Here is a 20,249-nt window from a genome sequence, read left to right on the forward strand (position 1 = left end):
AAAAAATAAACAAAAACAAAAGAAAAATAAATAAATATCCCTGGTGCCCCTCTGGGGGCCCCCCTTTCTGGCCCCAGGGGGGCAGAAAAGGCCTTCCCAAAAAATGCCTCCCCTGGGAGCGACACTTGCCCCAGGGGTCGCTCCCTTATGTCCATTTAAAAAAAAAAAAAATATCCCTGGTGTCTAGTGGGCGTTTCAAAAGCCGGATTGCAAGCAATCCGGTTTTTTAAACGCTTGGAGAAACTTCAAAGGGAAGGAAATACATTTCCTTCCCTTTGAAGCCTCTCCGGTCCTCCCCCACGTGATCAAAAGAGAAATGCAAAGCATTTCTCTTTCGATGGGGGAGGCTCTGTGACAAACAGCGCGCGCTCGCACGCTGATGTCACATGGGGGAGGGGGGGTCGGGGTTGGAAGGGGAAGGGCTTCCCCTTCCTTCCCTGCCTTTGGGGGTTGGGGGGAAGCACACAGCGGGAGCGAGAGCGCTCCCTCTGGGCTGTGTGCCGAGGACGTAATGGTTACGTCCTCGGCACAGCAGCACTGTGCTGCATGACGTAACCACTACGTCCTCGGCACAGAACTGGTTAAAGTGAGAGTGGCGCACTCACCTCACCATGTCTCATCACTCCAGAGCCACAACCAACGACGTTCCTGCTGCATGCTCCTAGAAGCTTCTGCTGTTAACCCTGTTTATCCCTGATATCCGGAACCTCACATCACAGCAGATGTAACGGCTCAGTTCACCTAAATTAAGCCGGTGACTACAGATTAATGTGGGGTGGAGTGAAGAGATACAGGTAGTATTTCAAGCGGATAAGGTGATATGGTGTACGCCATGGGCTGAAGGATACAGTGAATTTGGGGAGGGATGATGACCAGTAACAAGCAAACTAAGGTTGTTCAAACTGTGAGATCACAATTCTCTGGGACTGCTATTTTGTGTTCTATGAATGAACTATTCGGCTCAGATATATTCTCAGGCAACTGCTTTTCCCCTAACCCTGAAGCCAGCATCCTGCAGTATCTCTACAGCATAAAGTGTAGGTGTCAGACATGTCAACCTTAGGCTGGTCTTCCTCCAAGCTTTTTTACCTTCGTCTTCCATTTTTTCTGATCTCAGTTTTGCTGGCCTTAGGACTATATGCACCTTGCCACTGTCAACCAGTGCTAAAGTGCATGTAACCACTCCTTAAAACATAATAACACTGGCTCATCCACAACTGGCATATTTAATTTACTTATAAGCACCTAATAAAGTGATAATACATGTGTCCAGGGCTTGTAAATTAAATTCTACTACTAGGCCTGCCGCACTGATTGTGCCACACACCTATGACATGTTTGAGGCCTGCCATTGCCAGGCCCATACCTTTCCTTTTCATACATCTACATCACCCATAGGGGCCTGGACAGTCCAGATGGCTGGGTGCAGTGTATTAAAAAGGTAGGACATGCATTTTAAGTTTTACATTCCCTAGAAATAAAACATCTTTAAATGTGTTCTTTACTATTGCTAGACCTATCTATCCCATAGGTGTTCCTGTTTTGTGCCTATGGAATTGTAATGAAAATCCCTAATTCATGGTGAAGTCAGATTACAAGTTACAATTTTTAAAATGTCATTTTTAGAAAAATTGTATTTTCCTATTTTAGCCATTTAGTGCCTGCGGCCTGTCTCTGGATCACCTGACTGGGTGCAGTTGACATTTGAGGATTTTGTAGACCACTTACAGAGCCACACATGTTGTCCAGGGCTGGCAAAGTCCTAGCCCTGACCTGAGCAGTCTGACATTCATCAGTGTCTCCCCATTTGGGACGTGCTGCAGCATCTCCCCTACAGGTTGCTCAAGGCACTTAAGCAGTTCAGTACCTGGTGTTATCCATCACCCTTTCTCATTTGGTCATGACATTTGACATATATTATACCCATGGTTCTTGAGCATAAATTGGGATCCCAGTTTTGAGAAATTTCAGAGTTCCCATAATGTGTATCCAATTAGACCAGCAGCATATGCAGGTATCACAACACTGATACATCAAAAGGTCAGGAAAATGCCCTTTATATTGTCCTGAGCTGCACTGATATCCCAGTGCTTATGCATTATCAGGGGTTTCATGATGCATCTCTATGATGATCATCATTATGCATTTATGTCTGTGTACTGAGAAGCACTTATATAGAGTACTGCATATAATGGGATAAAATGAATAGCTTCAAACCTATCCAAACTTTCAGGTGATTGTGGCCCTCACTATGACATTGGCGGTAAATCCCACTTACTGCCACCCTGACGGCCGCCAACATACCGCCGCAGTGGCAGGTAACCATACTGCATATTACGACATGCACACGCTAAACCGATAGAATACAACCACATACACAAATCCTCCAGCCCAAAGGTCAGTGCTAAAGTGGCAGTCCCAACACCCATACCGTTATGCCAACGGAACAATGCCCACCATATCATGACACACGAATCACCACGTCGGACATTCAACGGCGGTAAACCATTGGCGGTACACACCGCTGCGCTCAGAATAGACATCCAAAAACTATACTACACAACATTGGCCAATTCAAACAACACACATCAGACACCTATACACACACCACACACACCCACTCACACCACTATAAAATACATACCCACATTACCCACAACCCTTTATGAATACAAATCCTTGCCGCCAGACAGACATCAAGCCCACTGCGACAAATACACACTCACCCATACATCCCTCATGCACTCCACTACGCACACCCAACCACACCACCCAACACCCACACACTCACACACAACATCCATGGCCCAACAAAGGCACCCCCGTTTCACAGATGAAGTGTGATATGGAAAGGGTGAACACCATGGGACAGCATCCAAGAACAAGGGACTACATCAGGAAGAGGTGTGACGACCTACGGGGGAAGGTACGTTCCATGGCAGCAAGGCACCAGCTCACCATACAGAGGACTGGTGGTGGACCCACACCTCCTCCCCCATAGCTCAGAGCATGGGAGGAGCAAGTCTTGGCATTACTGCATCCTGAGGGACTCGCTGGAGTATCCAGAGGACTGGACACTGGTGAGCAAATATTTACTACCTATCCCCCATACCTGCATGCCATCTCATCCCTTCACCCTCACTCCCATCATTCCACGCCATCCCACATACTGCACCAATGAGGATGACTAACCCCAATGCCAAGCCCTGCATGCCATACCAGTGCATGTACAGCCCCCCCAGCCCTGCATGGACACCGATAGCAAAAGCATACACAGCATAGGAGAACTAACAATCCCACAATACATCACCATACACAATCAAAGGTGGCAGGGCAAAAGCAACCATAGAGGGGAAGATAGGGATGTACAAAATGTCACAGGCACGAAGCATAATACATCTCTTACATACCCATAGGTGCCACAGCCAATCTCAGTGGAGAGGAAGTGCCACAACTATCCAGTCCCCCAACAGAAGATGCCCCCAGTGATGACAGTAACTCTAGACTCCAGGATCTGGATAAACTACCTGGCCCATCAGGAGCCACTGGACAGTCAGTCACCCCAGCCCACTCACAGTCCACCAAAGGCCCCCCCATCAGTTACCAACACCACAGCACCCACCCAGCATCCCCACACCTCTGTCCCTAAGACATGCCAATCAGCAGTGTGCCCACCTGTACAGGGACCTCAGTCCACACCTCACCCCCAAGACAATCAGGGACCTGGGGTCAGTGGCAGTGGGCACACCATTAAGGGGACAGGGGCACAGGGTAACAGGGACACTGGGAGGACCGCCGTGTACCAGGGGGAGGACAGGCCCAGGGAACCGACTCCCCACGAGGCACTCACCAATGTCCTGGGTGTCTACCAAAAATCCCAGTACATGATCCTGAACAACATGCAGGAGAACAAGCGGCTGCAGGAGGAGCACCATCAGGAGATAAGGGAAGACTTTCAGTCACTCAACACCACCATGATCTCCATAGCAGGGGTGCTGGCAGACATGGCCAACATCATGAGGGAATGGACAGCACAGCAGTGGGCCCGACTACTTGCCAGTCTATTGATCAGCCCTCTACTTCCGCTGCAGCTAGTGGACAGGAGGCCCCACCGCAGGAACCACAGGCCACCAGCACCCCTCCCATGCAGAAGCTGAACCACCCCGCAAACAATCCCTGCGATCCAGATAGAAGCCAGCAACACTTGCCAAGACCAAGATCACCGTCAGGAAATTATACTCTCCTGATTGTCCCCCCTTGTGTCCCACCCATTTTGTCCATTTGAAATGACATTGCTCCCCTTCCTAAGGCCCCTTGGACACTGGACCTGTGCTACAAACTGAATGGAACAATACCCTGGACGTTTCTCCACCATCACCCCATTCCATTGCATTTTACCCTCAATTATAAAGCACTACTAATAAACACCCCTGAACACAATTTGACTAACACTGTTTTATGTGTCTTTAATGTGCATTTGTGGGAACAGTCACATCGAGTGCAAATGATCTGAACACTGTGATAGCTAACAAATAATGACCTGGAACAGTCCGTAGTGATCACTTCAGGACAATGTTGTCATATCATCAACATCTGGAAAGTGAGAAGCCATAGGTGACAGTAAGTTGAGATGCAAAGGAAGTGAATGCCATCATGCCACAGGCACACAGAGAAATCAATAGACAGAGTAATGGTCAGTTCCACTGCCTCACCTGTTTGTCATTGGAAGTATAGTCGTATAACTGATGTTCTGTTGTTCTCATCCTCTGCCTCCTCATCCTCACTATCCTCAGGGTCTACTGCTGCCACAGAGTCATTGCCAGTCCCCACTCCTGCAGAAAAGGCACATGTCGTCTGAGGGCCAGGTTGTGCAACAAGCAGCATGCCACTACTATCTGCCGGACCTTTCCAGGTGAGTAGCACAAGGATCCACCTGGAAGAAGGAGGCACCTGAACCTGGCCTTCAGGAGGCCGAAGGTCCTTTCAATAATTCTCCTGGTTCGCCCATGTGCCTCATTAGAGCGTTCTTCAGCACCTGTCCAGGCATTCCTCACAAGGGGCAGCAGCCACAATAGGTTTGGGTAGCCAGAGTCACCTGCAAGTATTGAGGGACAACATTTAGCCTTACACATCCTATGGGGAGAACACCTGAAGGCATACACTGACATAGAGTGGGTGGGGAATCTGTCTCATCTATTAGCCACACCCTGTGCCTCTGTAGTTGGGCCATCACATTTGGGATGCTGCTATTCCTCAGGACAAAGGCATCATGCACCGACCCAGGATACTTGACAGTGACATGGGAGATGTACTGGTCCACCAGGCACACCATTTGCACATTCAGTGGAAACTCTTCTGATTCCTGAACACCTGTTCATTATGGCGGAGGACTAACACAACATGTGTACTGTCAAGTGCACCAATTATATTGGGGATATGGTCCATTGCATAGAATCCTGACTTTACAGTGGCCAAATCTTCCACCTTGGGGAAAGCAATATAGCAGCACGTGTGTTTCACCAGGGCAGACAATGCCCTTGCCAGCACAATAGAAATCATTGGCTTCGACATTCCAGCTGCCAAGCCCACTGTCACTTGGAAAGAACCAGTTGCCAGAAAATGGAGCACTGATAGCACTTGCACAAGAGGGGTGATCACAGTGGGATAACGGATAGCTGATATCAGGTCAGGCTCCAATTGGGCACACAGCCCATTGGGACTGGGTCCAGTATATAGGTGAGTATAATGTGCCTGTCCTCCAGTGTAGCCAAGTCCACAAGGGGTCTGTACACAGGGGTTCGTCTTCTCCTCCCATTCATCCACAGCGGTATGTATCTAAGGGTCACAAGAGTGAGTAAGCTGTCAGAATTTCAACAATGAAATCAAAACCTCACTGTACATGTTGCATTTATGTGCTAGGACAGTGGTAATGACAGGTATGTGCAAATCTAGGCAGTGAGGCAGTCAAGGTTAACCTGATGGTTGTCCATCTCCAAGACATGGCGTCTGCCTGTCCTGTATGTAGGTACAGGTGGAAGTGAGGTAACTCCGCTGACGTTGGGTGTCGTGGCGGAAGGCAGTCTTGTACCGCCGTCCAATTCCTCATTGGATAATATGGGGCTCTATGGAGTACAATGGCCAATGGGGATCAGCCCCGGTGGTGAAGGTGTATACCACCACGCATGTGACCGCCATTTTCTATCTGATTTCTCATTTGTTTCCTGACCTTCAACAAGAGAACACCTTCACTGTGTGTGCTACTGTGACCTGTGTCTGGAACCTACCATGGCCGGTGTGACCGGGAAAAGGGCCCCTGCCTTCAATTCGGAGGAATTGGAAAGATTGGTAGATGGGGTCCTACCCCAGTACGGACTGCTGTATGGGCCTCCAGACCAACAGGTGAGTACACTGTGGGCACGATGCACGTGGGAAGGATGCATGGAGATGTGTGTGCAAGCATTGTGTATTTAGGGGGGTGTAATGTGGTGGTGTACATGGTGTGCGCCAGGCGATGTGTGTGCCAATGGTGACGGAAACGGGATTGGTGGGCCACATGTGTGACAGGCTGGATTGTATTTGTAATGGTGTCCTCCCGTCTGTATCACCTCTGCAGGTCAGTGCCCATCAAAAGAAGGGATTATGGTGTGCCATCACCAAGGACGTGTGGACCCTGAGGGTCCATGGCAGGCAGAGCACCCACTGTCGAAAACGGTGGGAGGACCTGAGATGCTGGGCATGGAAGACCCCAGAGGCCCAGCTGGGGATGGCCTCCCAACGAGGAAGGGGTTGCCCGTCGGAGCCTGATGGCCCAAATATTGCCGGTGGCCTACCCAGAGCTGGATGGGCGCTGGAGGGCATCACAGCAGCCACAAGGGGGTGAGTACAGTGGGCATTACTACATTAATTGGTAGGTGGCATGGGATCCAGGTGGTGGGTGTCAGTTAGTGGGTACCCTTAATGGCAGGCCATACATTGCAGCATGAGCCAGCTCAAGGGTAATCGTTGAAAGGGAAAATAAGGTAAGTTAGCTAGGTTGCAATTCATGTGAGACAGGGCTTAGTGGGTCCCAGGAGGTGTGCAGTTGGCAGTGTTTAGCCCTCATCTTGCTGTGGCATCTAGCCAAATCAATGGCAGTGCAATGTATAGTGCTCAATCCTGATCCCTGTGTGTGACGGTGTTGTGTATGCCTAAAGTGGTGTTGGTGCAATAATTAACCCTTTGTCTCTCTCCCCCTTTATCTTCTCTCATCCTGCCCACTTGTGCATTAGCATCATCAGGTGAAGGAGCAGGGGCACCGGTGAAAGAGGGAGCTGCATCCCACAGGACCTAGGATGCAGAGACCACCGATGCCGAGGGAACCAGTGGGATGGAGGGTGAGGGGAGCACCACGGCGGAGAAAGGAGGTGACAACACAGACTCAGATGCTTCCTCCAATGGAAGCTCCCTGGTGGTGGCGGACACCTCCTTGACCATCCCAGCTGCAGGCACAGCCGCCGCCCCGTACCAGCACTGCGCTCTCAGTAGCCCCTGGCGAGCTGCCCGTGTCCTCTCACCCAGGAGGGTGTGCATCTCCTTCACCCCAGGCACATCAGGCCCTGTCCCAGTGAGCCCTGCTGCCCTGAGTGAGGAGACTATTGATCTCCTGAGACCCGTCGCTGTAGGACAGTCAACCATTGTGAATGCCATCCAGGGGCTGGCATCCTAGATGCAGCAATACATTCCTGTAGGGCATCCATGGCACCCAAGTTCAGCAGACGTACTCCTCCAACAACCACTCCCTCAACCTCCCTTCCCATCTCTCCTCTCTCTTCCCACCCAACCGTCCCTAAAAAGCTTTTCCTTGGCCAACTTGACCGCTTCCCTCCGCCTCCCCCTGACTGTAAGAGCAGGGTCCCAACAACCCAGCCCAGCACCTCAGCCAAACAGTCCACGCGGACAGTGGACACGCCTCATTGTCATGGAGGAAGGTAAGACAGTGATGGCTCCCACACCACCATCCAGAAAGAGTAAGGATCCCACAGCCACTGCCATGAAAGGGAAAAAGCCCTTGACTCCTGCCATGAAGGGGAAGAACCCCTCAACTCCTTCCATGAAGGGGAAGGAGGCTGCACCTCCTGCCATGAAGGTAAAGAAGCCCTTGAAATATCTGCCATAAAGGGGAAGAAGCCCTCAACTTTAGCAGAGGCTGGCAGGGTGACACCACCACCACTAGTGGTCACGGAGCCCTCACCTCCAGCTGAGGCAGTACAGCCCACTCCTCCTGTAGAGGCTGCACCTTCACCCGCTAAGACAGTGCAGCCCTCACCTCCAGGGGAGACAGTGCAGTCCTCACCTCCAGCAGAGGCTGCCCAGGAGGCACCTTCACCTGCTGACACAGTGCAGCCCTCACATCCAGATGAGACAGTGCAGCACTCACCTCCAGCAGAGGGCATGTAGGCTACCCTCCTGTAACTGCTGTACAACAAGCCCACTCCAGAAACAGTGGGAAAGTCACCCACTCCAGAGACTGTGGCCTAGCACTCCCCAGCACAGAGAAATGGGCATGGAATCCCCTCCAGAACCAGTGGGAAAGTCACCCACTCCAGAGACTGTGGCCTTGCACTCCCCAGCCCAGAGAAATGTGCATGGTGCCCCCTCTAGAACCAGTGGGATAGTCTCCCACTCCAGAGACTGTGGCCTTGCATTCCCCAGCACTGGGAAATGGGCATGGAGCCCCCTCCAGAACCAGCGGGAAAGTCACCCACTCCAGAGACTGTGGCCTTGCACTCCCCAGCACAGAGAAATGGGCATGGTGTCCCCTCTAGAACCAGTGGGTAAGTCACCCACTCCAGAGACTGTGGCCTTGCACTCCCCAGCACAGAGAAATGGGCATGGTGTCCCCTCCAGAACCAGTGGGTAAGTCACCCACTCCAGAAACTGTGGCCTTGCACTCCTAAGCACAGAGAAATGGACATGGAGCCCCCTCCAGAACCAGTGGGAAAGTCACCCACTCCAGAGACTGTGGCCTTGCACTCCCCAGCACAGAGAAATGTGCATGGTGCCCCCTCCAGAACCAGTGGGAAAGTTACCCACTCCAGAGAGTGTGGCATTGTACTCCCCAGCACAGAGAAATGGGCATGGTGCCCCCTACAGAACCAGTGGGAAAGTCACCCACTCCAGAAACTGTGGCCTTGCACTCCCAAGCACAGAGAAATGGGGATGGAGCCCCCTCCAGAACCAGTGGGAAAGTCACCCACTCCAGAGACTGTGGCCTTGCACTCCCCAGTCCAGAGAAATGGGCATGGAGCCCTCTCCAGAACCAGTGGGCAAGTGCCCCAACTCAGCTGAGGTGCCCCCACTCCTCTTCTCCCTGAGGTGCCTGCCCACTTACAACATGGTGCCCCTGCAGAGTTCTGTGCAGTTGTTGTCAAAAGTCAAGTTGGGCCTTGGACTGTGCCCTGTGGCTATATGGGCCCTTTGTATTTTGGACTGGACATCCGCCATAGAGTGGACAATTGTACATATCATGTTCATGTGGTGGATTTTCCCTTCCTAATACATTTTCTGAACTTATGAAATCTGGTCCATGTTTTATTGTGCCGTGTGCGATTGGTTTACATCTGCAGCTGGTTGTGTGTATTGTGTGTGTCTGGTGTGTTGTCTCTCGTTTTCCTCCCTCCCTTGTGTGCTAGATGGCTGTTGTTCCAGGTGGAGCATGACGTAGAAGAGCATCTGGAAGACTTGCAGTTCCGTTTCCATGGCGGCGGCGGAGTCCTCTGTGTACTTGTTGGTGAGTCTTTCATTTCTGTGTTCGGTTTCCGCTAGGCTTTTGATGGCATTGGCACCGCCCCGGAAATCGTGTACAGGTACTTTGTCTTCCGCCTGGCTACCGCCGTGGTGCGTTGTGTTAACGCCCTGGCGGATGGTGTGGTACATTGGCTGTCTATGGGAGTTCTCACCGTCATGGTCATAATTTGGCGGTAATTACCACCGACCTGCTGGCAGTATTTCCACCACTTTATCACTCACCACCATTGTCATTATGAGGGCCTTTGTGTTGTATAAAATTATATTGTGTTAAGCTGGTAATGGATCATTTAGTTGAGCTCATACTACGGAAAACTGTGTCTTATCAATACTGTGCCCAATAGAAGCCCTCAGGCACTTGACTGTCAGTATTTGCAATGGTGATCCGTCCTAGGCTTTTAAGAGAGGTTAATGTGGACACACATCACACTTGCATTGCAAAAACTGAGCTTCACAATGATTGTTTTTGGCTTACAAACAAAAAAAAAAAAATATTGTAATATTTAGAAATCACAGAAACCACACTAATTTTCTGATACACAATATGCAGGTGGGAGTCAATGACATCTAGGCTTTCTGATTCCTTGTAACCTAAACCAACTATCTTTTTAGCTAAGACAGTGCAGGTGCAGCACCACACCTCTCTACGTACTATCTATAGCAGTATTTTTCCTACAGACAATCTGTGGGCATCAGTAGGCAACAGTCTCACATCTACTTACAATATGTTGTTACCAGAGGTATGGTGTTTCACAGTGGAGTCAGACAACTGAACCAGTTTGGTCAGCAGATGCAGCCAACTTTGCAGTGCTCTTGAGTGACATATATACATTAGTCTAGTTCCACTTTAGTGTAGATGAGCCAATTGAGTTGTCCTGGATTTTGTTTTTAAATGCGTAGTCCTTGCAATTTCTGAAGCCCAACCTACGTAATGTTATGTGTAAGGTCAATGTATGTCACAATAGTGTGTTACTTGGTTGATGAGCTGGATCAATGTCACCATAATACCACTTTTCCACTCCTTGAGTTTTATGTGTCATGGGAATCATATGAGTTAGTGCTACAGTCAAAATAAAATATAAAATCAAATCCCAGAATCCAGTTTGTCCTGGTGACATGTATTCATCTGTTCAGACTTGTACTAATTGCATTCTGTTAGTAGGGTCTTATATTGGCCTGAGAGAAGTGTTATTTGGTACATGAATCTGATGAGTAGGTAGAGCTTACAGTAGTATGCATACATTTAAACATTTTGCTGCTTTGGGTGATTTACTCTCCAAATGTAAGGCCACACCTTGTGACAGACCTCAGGCAGCATGCTTGTGTGAATAGGTAGTCAATAGTATAGAGATGTGCATTAGGTGTGACAAAGTAAAGAGAGGGTGAATTTGTTAGTGCAAAAGAGCTAGTATGTATACTTGCTAATCTCGACCTGCCTGCAATTTCCCTGATACCTTCTGCATGGCTTATGGGTAACTCTTTCTCTTCCCAGGAAATATGGTTAGGGGGTCTGGGAGACCCGTCACCAGTTGCCTGTGCCTCTTGATGTGTCCTGGAAACATGGAAATGTATCCTCCCCTGCAAGTCATTCCACTGCTTGCAGATGTCCTCCTGTGAGTGTCTGGTGTAGGAGAAAGCTGTCATGATTCTGACCCACATTTCATGTCTCTGACTTATAGCTATTATTTGGACCTGTGCTCCAAATAACTGCGGGCACAACCCTAATTATCTCATCCACCATCAGAGTTCACTTCTAGGAATCACAGTTGTCTTCTTCCAAACATCTAAAGGAATATTTTTAAATTACCTCTGCTGCTAGTTTTTTGTTTTGTGAGTGGTAAATGGTTTGTGTGGTTTGTGAAGTGGTTTTGTAGTGGGAACCGCAAGTGTTTTTGAGAAGGATGCATTTGTCAATATTGACTGCCATCAGAACCCCTTGCCTGATATTGCTGTTCTCTGCTGATAGGGTCCATCCAACTCACGCTGACAGACAACTCTAAATATAATGAGCAGGTTTCTGCCATGCCAATTATGACAAAGTACTGAATGATGATGGAAGACACAGGAGAACAATGACTGGATAGCCAATTGTCCTTCCTCCATCACGATGAATGGCAGTATTTGGTATCATTCAGTGATGTCTGGGTTGGTTCTGAATAAAATATTTTGTCAATGAACCAAAGAGAATGCCTATATTATCACAGAGTGGTCAAACTTCATGGTGCACAATGGACTGAATAGAATGCCCATATTATGGCAGGGGGTTCAAACCTCATTTTGTAAACTTCATTATGTTAGGAGATTTTAATCATAGGTTTTGTTAAGAATTAAGAAAGCAATTGAACATTGAGGTCAGACAGAGAAAATCTCTGGTTGTTAGGGTAGGAGGTTTAATGGTTTGAGGGCCGAAGGAATCAGATCCTATGTAAGTTGGAATGGGGACTTTTTTCAAATTAGCTCAGTGGGTTAAGTTTTGCTTAAGTGTGCAAGTATAACGAGTTGGTGTTGGGGTGGGCTAGGGATGTAAGAATGGGAAAGTGGGGCAATTAGTAGTTGCTGGAAATTGGGTTTCTGGTTGGCAGTGATATGCACCCTGTTCAAGCAGGAACTACAGTCTTAGTCAGGGGAGGTCACAAACACACCCTAGGTTAGCCTCTGCTTACCTTCTTGTAGCCTGGCACAGAGGAGTCAGGCTTAATGTAAGAGGCAATGTGTAAAGTATTTGTTCTTCAAACAGTAAAACAGCGTAAACACCACACTAAAAGATACCACACCTGATTAGAAAAATAGAGCTTAATTTAATAAATACAGAAAGAGCAAAATTGCAAAAATGTAATAAGTAGAAATTAAGATATGAATTTTTAAAGAACAAACTGAGAAATAGTGCTTAGAAACAAGCCGTACCGAGGATATCTGGTCATGCTGGACCTGGACAAAGTCAAATGTTCAGGCCGACCGTGATGGAGTGCTGGCCGGCTGGGGACCCAGTGAGGCCAGCTGAATGTAAGTACCTTAACATGGTTGCGTCGATGTTGAAGATGTTGGGGAGCAGACTGAAGCGATGCATCAGTGTCATCCCCGCAGTGAAGGTAGTGAAATTGTGTCAATTTTCTCCATGCAGCAGTGGCGATGTGTTGGGTCCGAGATGGGGCATTATCAAAGGTGATATGCCAAGGTCGATCCACGATGGGGAGCTGAGGCATTGACTCCGTACCATGTACTGGGGCCAATGCTCCAGCTCTGATCCATGCAACAGCCTGATGCATCAGTTCTGATCCGCGCAGTGGTGGTGATTCATTGGTTATGACTGGAGAAGCACTTTTTACCCACTTCCAAAGGTCCAGGAGATGACTGATACCACTTGGCAGGGCAAGACTCACAGTTGACAGACTCCAGGTGCTATAGCAGGTGATTTGGAAGTATTTTGTGTCTCTGACACTTCATTAAACAGAAGGCAAGCCAGCAAACCATTGGAGTCACTTTGGTTCTAGATTGAAGAGGTGCAGATCCAGTGTTTCTCACTACCAGGCAAGGAGGGCATCAGGCAGCAGGTCAGCACAGCAGAGCAGGAGTCCAGGAGAGCGGTAGGCCAGCAGAGTGGCAGTCCTTGTAGCAGCACAGCAGTCTTTCCTCCTGCCACAGTATCCTTGGGTCCAGAAGTGTACTGAATTGGTGGTATCAGAGGTCCAGTACTTCTACCCAGTTGTGCCTTTGAAATGGGGGAAATGTCAAAGAGATGCCTTTGAAGTGCACAGAGTCCCTCCCTTTCTGCCCTAGCTCCAAACTCACTACAGGGGATATGCAGCTCTTTGGATGTCAACAGGACACAGCCTATTCAGGTGTGTCAGTTCTTCCCTCCCTTTGTGCCCAGGATGGCCCGTCAGGCTGTGAATGAAAATTAGTCACACCTAAGCTCCCTTTGTGTGTGACTTCCTGGAGAGAGCACACAAAGACCATCTGTAACCTGGGTGTGCATTCAGACACAGGTAGAATGCACCAGATGTTAAAGTAAGAAAATGACAACTTTCTTAAAGTGACATTTTCAGAATTACAATTTAAAATCTGACTACACCATAAGTTGTGAACTTAACTTGTGATTCCAGAGACATAAAACGTGGGTGCCCTATCTCTTCCCAATTGGAATATAAATTAATAAGGTAATGCCAGTGTTATCCTATAGGAGAGATATGGCTTTCAGTAGTTAAAAATAAATGTAAGAATTTTTCACTTCTAGGGCATGTAAAACTTAAAAGTACATTTAAATTTAAATTAAATACACTGCAACCTACCCTTGGGATGTCTAGGGCTTACCTTAGCGGTGAAATATATGTGTTAAAAAGAAAGAGTTGGGCCTGGCAAGAAGGTTGAATTGCCACATCGACATGGCAGTTTAAAACTGTACACACAGGCTCTGCAATGGCAGGGTTTGGACATATTTCAAGGGCTACTGAAGTGGGGGGCCCTGTGTACAATTTAATTTACAGGCCCTGGGCACAAGTAGTGCACTTTACTAGGGACATATAAGTAAATAAACTATGACAATTGTGGATAAGCCAATGTTATGTTTTAAGCAGAGAGCACATGCACTTTATCACTGGTAAGCAGTGGTAAAGTTCACAGCACCTTAAAGCCAGCAAAAACGAGGTCAGCCAAACAGTAGGTCTAAAGGCAAAAAAGTCATGGGGAACCCCACTTAGGATTCCTGGTCTAACAGTAGTGTACTAAGGGTGTCTATTCTGAACTTGACTTCTGAGAAGTATGCTACAAAAGCTTACTCCAGAGGTCCATGTCCCTGGTGCTGTTGCCATACTGTTAGGGTCTTGTTCTCCGTCTCTCCCTTGTGCATATGTTTATATGTGTGTGTGGAAAAGTTTAGATGCCAGACATTCCTGCCCAACCCAAGGATGCAACATCACTACTCCACCCCTGTGCCAACCCTCATGCACTACATTCTAGGATTCTAGATTAATTATAGGTGAACCTTTCTTCCCCTGGTCAGAGCTCCTGTGCTCAACTAAGGGTGTGACTGTGATAATGGGGAAAATAGGGAAGCCCTCCCTAGTGTTCTGTCCAAAGCAATTCTGAGGCGCCCACCCACCTGTTGGGTTTGGAGCCAAGCCTTACTATAGGGATGAAAAAAAAGATGCAGGCATGGTGTCAGGTTAATTTACTTGTCACAGGGTAGTCCTCTGTGAGCTTAATGGTGGATAGAACATAAAAAAACGACAGTAGAGCAGATTAAATATTTTCTACTAGTGGAGTTCCCATACTATTCCAATTATCAAACTAGGGATACACAAATTGCACACAATTGGACTACAATTTGGAATGCAATTCTCAATATTATCTATGTGCTTATTGGTCTCATCGTAAATTGTCAATTCATAAGAGGTCTCAAAATGACCTAACTAATGAATGTTAATTAACCAAGTCACACTTTATAACCACTTATGATTGGCTGTGATTCCAGGCATGGAGGTCTACAAGGACCAGTAGACCTCAATCACAACATTGGCTTCACCAAGTGGGAAACTTTCTTAAAGCAGCACATGTCCTTTTATGTTCACTGGCTAATTTAAAAATAAAAATCCTCTTTAAGCAGGCATCTTTGTTAAGGCAGATGGCAAAATGTCCAAAGGCAAAACAGTCCTACCATGAATCAGGGCTTGTTAAGTGATCAGTGTTAGATGACTGCATTTCACGGCACATCCCATTAAAAAGGTCTCAAACCCCCTTCTATGAGTTAGAAATACTTTTTCTAATTGCACTCACCCATGTGGCAATCTTTGCAATTCTTCAGTGGCCAGATTCATAGTGTCCCTCCACAGATATGTACTTAGGCAGAACCAAAGCACTGCCAGGGAATGCCACGAAACTCAATTTAAAAGAGGACAATGACGCTTTCATATTATGGTGCAATCCGTGAATTGCAAGTAGTTAGTTAGGGTTACTTTCCCCAAAAAGATTCAGTTACATGAAGAATAAGCAGAGAGCAGGGCCAAAACAGTTCCATCCATTGATAGTCCATTGAGAGTTGTCATGCACCTGTGCAACTGAGGGAACATCCTCTTTTGGATATTTACACAAAGCAACAGCCTCTGTACAATAAATATAACAGAAAATGTATGCACTGTGTGTGGTCCAAAGGGCACTCTTGAGGGAATTCTGCTATGTAAATGTCTTCCACAAAAATAATTTAAATGAAGTTTAGTCATTTGGAAAGGAGGACATTAATATCAAATTCTCCCCCGAAAAACAGCTTGCAGGGGGACATAAGTCGGGCTCCCTTTATAGCAATCCTGTGCTTCATTGATAGCTCTCTGCAGTTGTCTCTGCCTGTTGTGAGTTTTCTGATGCAACTTGGCCTGGTCTATCATCATTATTCCTCAGATATATTCCTTTCCTGCCACCCATGGAATCTACAGTTAGGTGATGGACTGTTCACTGAGGGAAAGGCAGTCTTCAAGTTGTGACCACAATTTCTTCCTCGCTTACGACTGTTGATAGTACTGGGAATTCATTCTCCTGAACTTGTCAACTTTCCGATGGAGTCACAGGTCAAGATTTAGGAAGATCAAGGCATAATTTGAAATTGTTCTCTCACCGACAGTAGAAATTAGTATTTTAGGTAGAAGTGACCAGTTGATCAGGAAGTAGTCAATGTGGGTCTACATACGATGGGGGTACGATAGAAACAAATAGTCCCCATCCATTGGGTGGTGTATGCACCAGGAATCAACTAGTGAGTGGGAAGTCGTGAGGTCTCTAAGGAAGTTGGACCTGCTGGCAACTGCAATTTGAACCTCTGAACACAAAATGGATATCCCAACAGCACAGGCTCCTTGAAACTCATGCTATATGTGGAGGACATCTTATTAACACTTTCCTCTCCAGAACCTTCAGTGTAAGCCTTAATGACAGTCCTTGGTGAGTTTTGGGCATTCACTGGTTACAAAGTAAACTGGTATAAAAAAAAACAAGGCCCTGCCATAAACAAAAACTATCACAGCAGCCTCACACTAAAACTGCCCTTTAAATGGAAACCGTTCAGAAGAAGTATCTGGGAATTTGGATCTGCCCATCCATCCAAGCTATGGTGAAGATCAACCTTTTGTTATTATTTGAACAAACACAATGAGAACTTCAGAAGTGGAGTGAACTGCATCTGTCACTGTAGGGCTATGTATAAACAATGAAAATGGTTGTGGCACCTTCTACAATTATATCCTGGGTATGCTGCATTTATTGTTCTGCAAAATCTGCTTTACCAGATAGACTTCATAATTATATCCTATACTTAGCAATAAGACAACCCCATCTGTCCACTCTGTAACATTCTCAGAAGGCTTACGGCTCAGGATTATCACTATGTACTACTGTGTGCAATATATGTTCCAAATGGGCTAATTCTGCACCCTGGTCTTTGAAATACCACCTAGGTGATACTTGAAATGACCCTCTGGAAAGCTGTGATGGACAGGCAAATGTTGTATCTATGACACATCCCTCGAGAAGCAATTGACAACCCTATAATTTGTACTTCACATTAAATATGGGGAAAAAACATCTTCCCCTTTGGCTATTTAAGCATCTTTAAGCACCCGATTAGGATAATGGAGGCCTGTTGACTGAGTTACACCCCTGTCGTTGACACAATTGAAAGCAGGAAGGTATACTGACTTTTAGACTTGACATCCTGGTGTGGTCTCCCCTAACCTTTTGCCTCTGCTTCCCAGGTTGTTGATGTATGCTGGTCCCTGTTTTTCATACTCTGGCCACTTTACCACTGCTAACCAGTGCTAAAGTGCAAGTGTTCCTATGTAAAATGTATATATAAATTGGCTTATCCATGATTGGCATATTTGATTTACTAGTAAGTCCCTAGTAAAGTGCACTAGAGGTGCCCAGAGCCTGTAAATCAAATACTACTAGAGGGCCTGCAGCACTGGTTGTGCCACCCACATTAGTAGTCCTGTAAACATGGCTCAGACCTGCCACGGCAGTGTCTGTGTGTGCAGTTTTAAACTGCCAATTTGACTTGGCAAGTGTACCCACTTGTCAGGCCTAAACCTTCCCTTTTCATACATGTAAGGCACCCCTACGGTAGGCTCTAAGTAGCCCCATGGGCAGGGCGCAGTGTATGTTATAGCTGGGACATGTACTGATGTGTGTTACTTCTCCTAACAGTGAAATACTACTAAATTCAGTCTTCACTGTTGCAAGGCCCATCTCTCTCATAGGTTAACATGGGGTCTGCCTTCAAATATTATTAAAGTGCAGATTCCATTTGAGAGCAGATAGAAATAAGGAGTTTGGAGTCTCTGAACTCACAATTTGAAAAATATATTTTAGTGAAGTTGGTTTTTAGATTGTTAGTTTGAAAATGCCACTTTTAGAAGGTACAAGAGCCACTACTGTAGTTAACTTGGAAAAAATATGATTTACAATGAGAAGGCAAAACCAATTACCTCTCCCTAGCATTAATTCATAACATTTATCCAGAACAATTTTAATTGAAAAGCCTTAATTGCACACAGAAGAAGAAATACAGAAGTGAGCAATTACCTCATATTTAAAAAATAATCACATCAAAAACATTTGACAATAATACACATTTAGGTACAAACATTGACACAAACAATCAAACTAAAATTCAAGTTCTGCACCAATTTGAAAAAGAGGGAACTCAGAGCCTAACTCATTTGCAAAATTTTAAGGCTCCTCCTTAAAGAGCAGAATAGCGCAGAGGTGCTAATTGTAAGTCTTTGTGGTAACTCAAACAGGAATGAGTGCAATACAAGACAATACTTTGAATTCTCCCTGAACGCCTTATCGTTTCTAATAGCGCTCACCGCTGCTCCCTATTGTTGATGCATTTCAAACCCACTGGATTCAAGGGTTCTCTTCTGGACACATAAGACCAAAGCACAACTGTTAACAAAAAAATGAAAATCACAGATACCACTAAAAGAAAAAAGGGCCAACAGATCTTATCATTATGCCCTTAATACATTCCATTATAAATACCTGGTCATGAGGAACTGCCATCTCAGAGCAGGCATTAAAAAGAGACAAACCATTTTTTACATTGGGCCTCAATGGGCTTTGCAGGACCATTGTCAACAGTTTTGATGCTAATCCTGAAAATCTCTGGACTAGCATGAAAAATTCTGATGCTAGTCTCCAAACTACTGCCATGGTGCACTGTATTTTGAATACAGCGCACACATGATGGTGTTAGAGGGGCACTAAGGGGCTCAAGAAAAGTGCCCATGAGTAATTTTTTTTGAAGATTTTCTTCACCAGGACGAAGTCACAAGTCGAATCTGACCTCCCTGGAACTCTCTTCGTTTATGCGTCGCAGGAGATCTCAGTCAAGAATTCTACATTCTGATTTAGATGATTTTTCCTGCTGGAAAACTTCATCTGGGATGAACTTGAAATTGGAGCCGATTTCCCTGGATCCCATTTCGGATACACTGCGCGGAAAGATCTTTTTACATTCAGACTTAGAAACTTTTTTGTAGCTTTTTCTCTCTGACGTCGGATGATCCTCCACAGCAAGCCGATTTTGAGTCGATGTCATCGGATTGCCCTTCCATGAGCCCCCCGTGAAATCCTGGAAGTCTGGGCCTCTGGAGTTTTTCAGTGGGACGAACTGGGAAGTCAGGCCGAGTCGCAGTCGACGTAAGCCGGCTTGATTCATGACATCAGGTCGGTCAAGTTATGGAGCTTTTTTCCAAAGTTCCTCCAAACTTCTCCAAACTTCTGGATCTTCTTTCAGAAGGTCTTTGAAGGTCCTTTAGGAGTCCACAACTCACCCCAAGGATCCAGAAGCTCTCAGTTTCTCCTTGAGGGTTAAGACTCAAACTTCCAGAATGCACCTGGCTCAAATCCAAAAATGACCACTGGTCACTGGTGAGTGTCTTCAGGGCTGCCGGGGACTCAGGGCAGCTGTTTTCTACCTGTATCAAACAGGAGTCCCTTCTTAAAGCAGTAGAAGACAGACAAAGCCGTTTTAGTGGTGAAGCCCAAGGGTGCAGCTGATGCAGTCCTTCAGAGTGCAGTGTCCAGGTGCAGGTCAGGGGCCCAGCAGGGAAGTCCTTCTTCTTCTTGTCTTGTTCATTGTAGGGATCTGAGGAGGGGTACAGGTCTGCCAGTTTTACCCCTGCTCCTGGGGGTGGAAAGAAGTGGGCCTCTGTCCAATCATGTGCCGGCCACCACCATCTTGAATGACCAGTTCCTGGGAAGTATGGCAAAAATCAATCCTAGGGAGCAACATTTTCCAAAAATCCAAGATGGCAAAATTCAGTCTCAGAGGTTAGGTCTGACTGAGCCCATCCATTTTTGTGGCTAAGTTTCCCTTGGCACACCCCTTTTCAGACCTCTCCTAATCTAATCAGGGGGCACCTGGCTGTCTTGGGTTGCAGGAAATTGGAAAGGTACAGTGGCTGTCCCAAATG

This window comes from Pleurodeles waltl, chromosome 8 (genome assembly GCF_031143425.1).
Source record: "Pleurodeles waltl isolate 20211129_DDA chromosome 8, aPleWal1.hap1.20221129, whole genome shotgun sequence".
In the NCBI taxonomy this organism is placed as follows: domain Eukaryota; kingdom Metazoa; phylum Chordata; class Amphibia; order Caudata; family Salamandridae; genus Pleurodeles; species Pleurodeles waltl.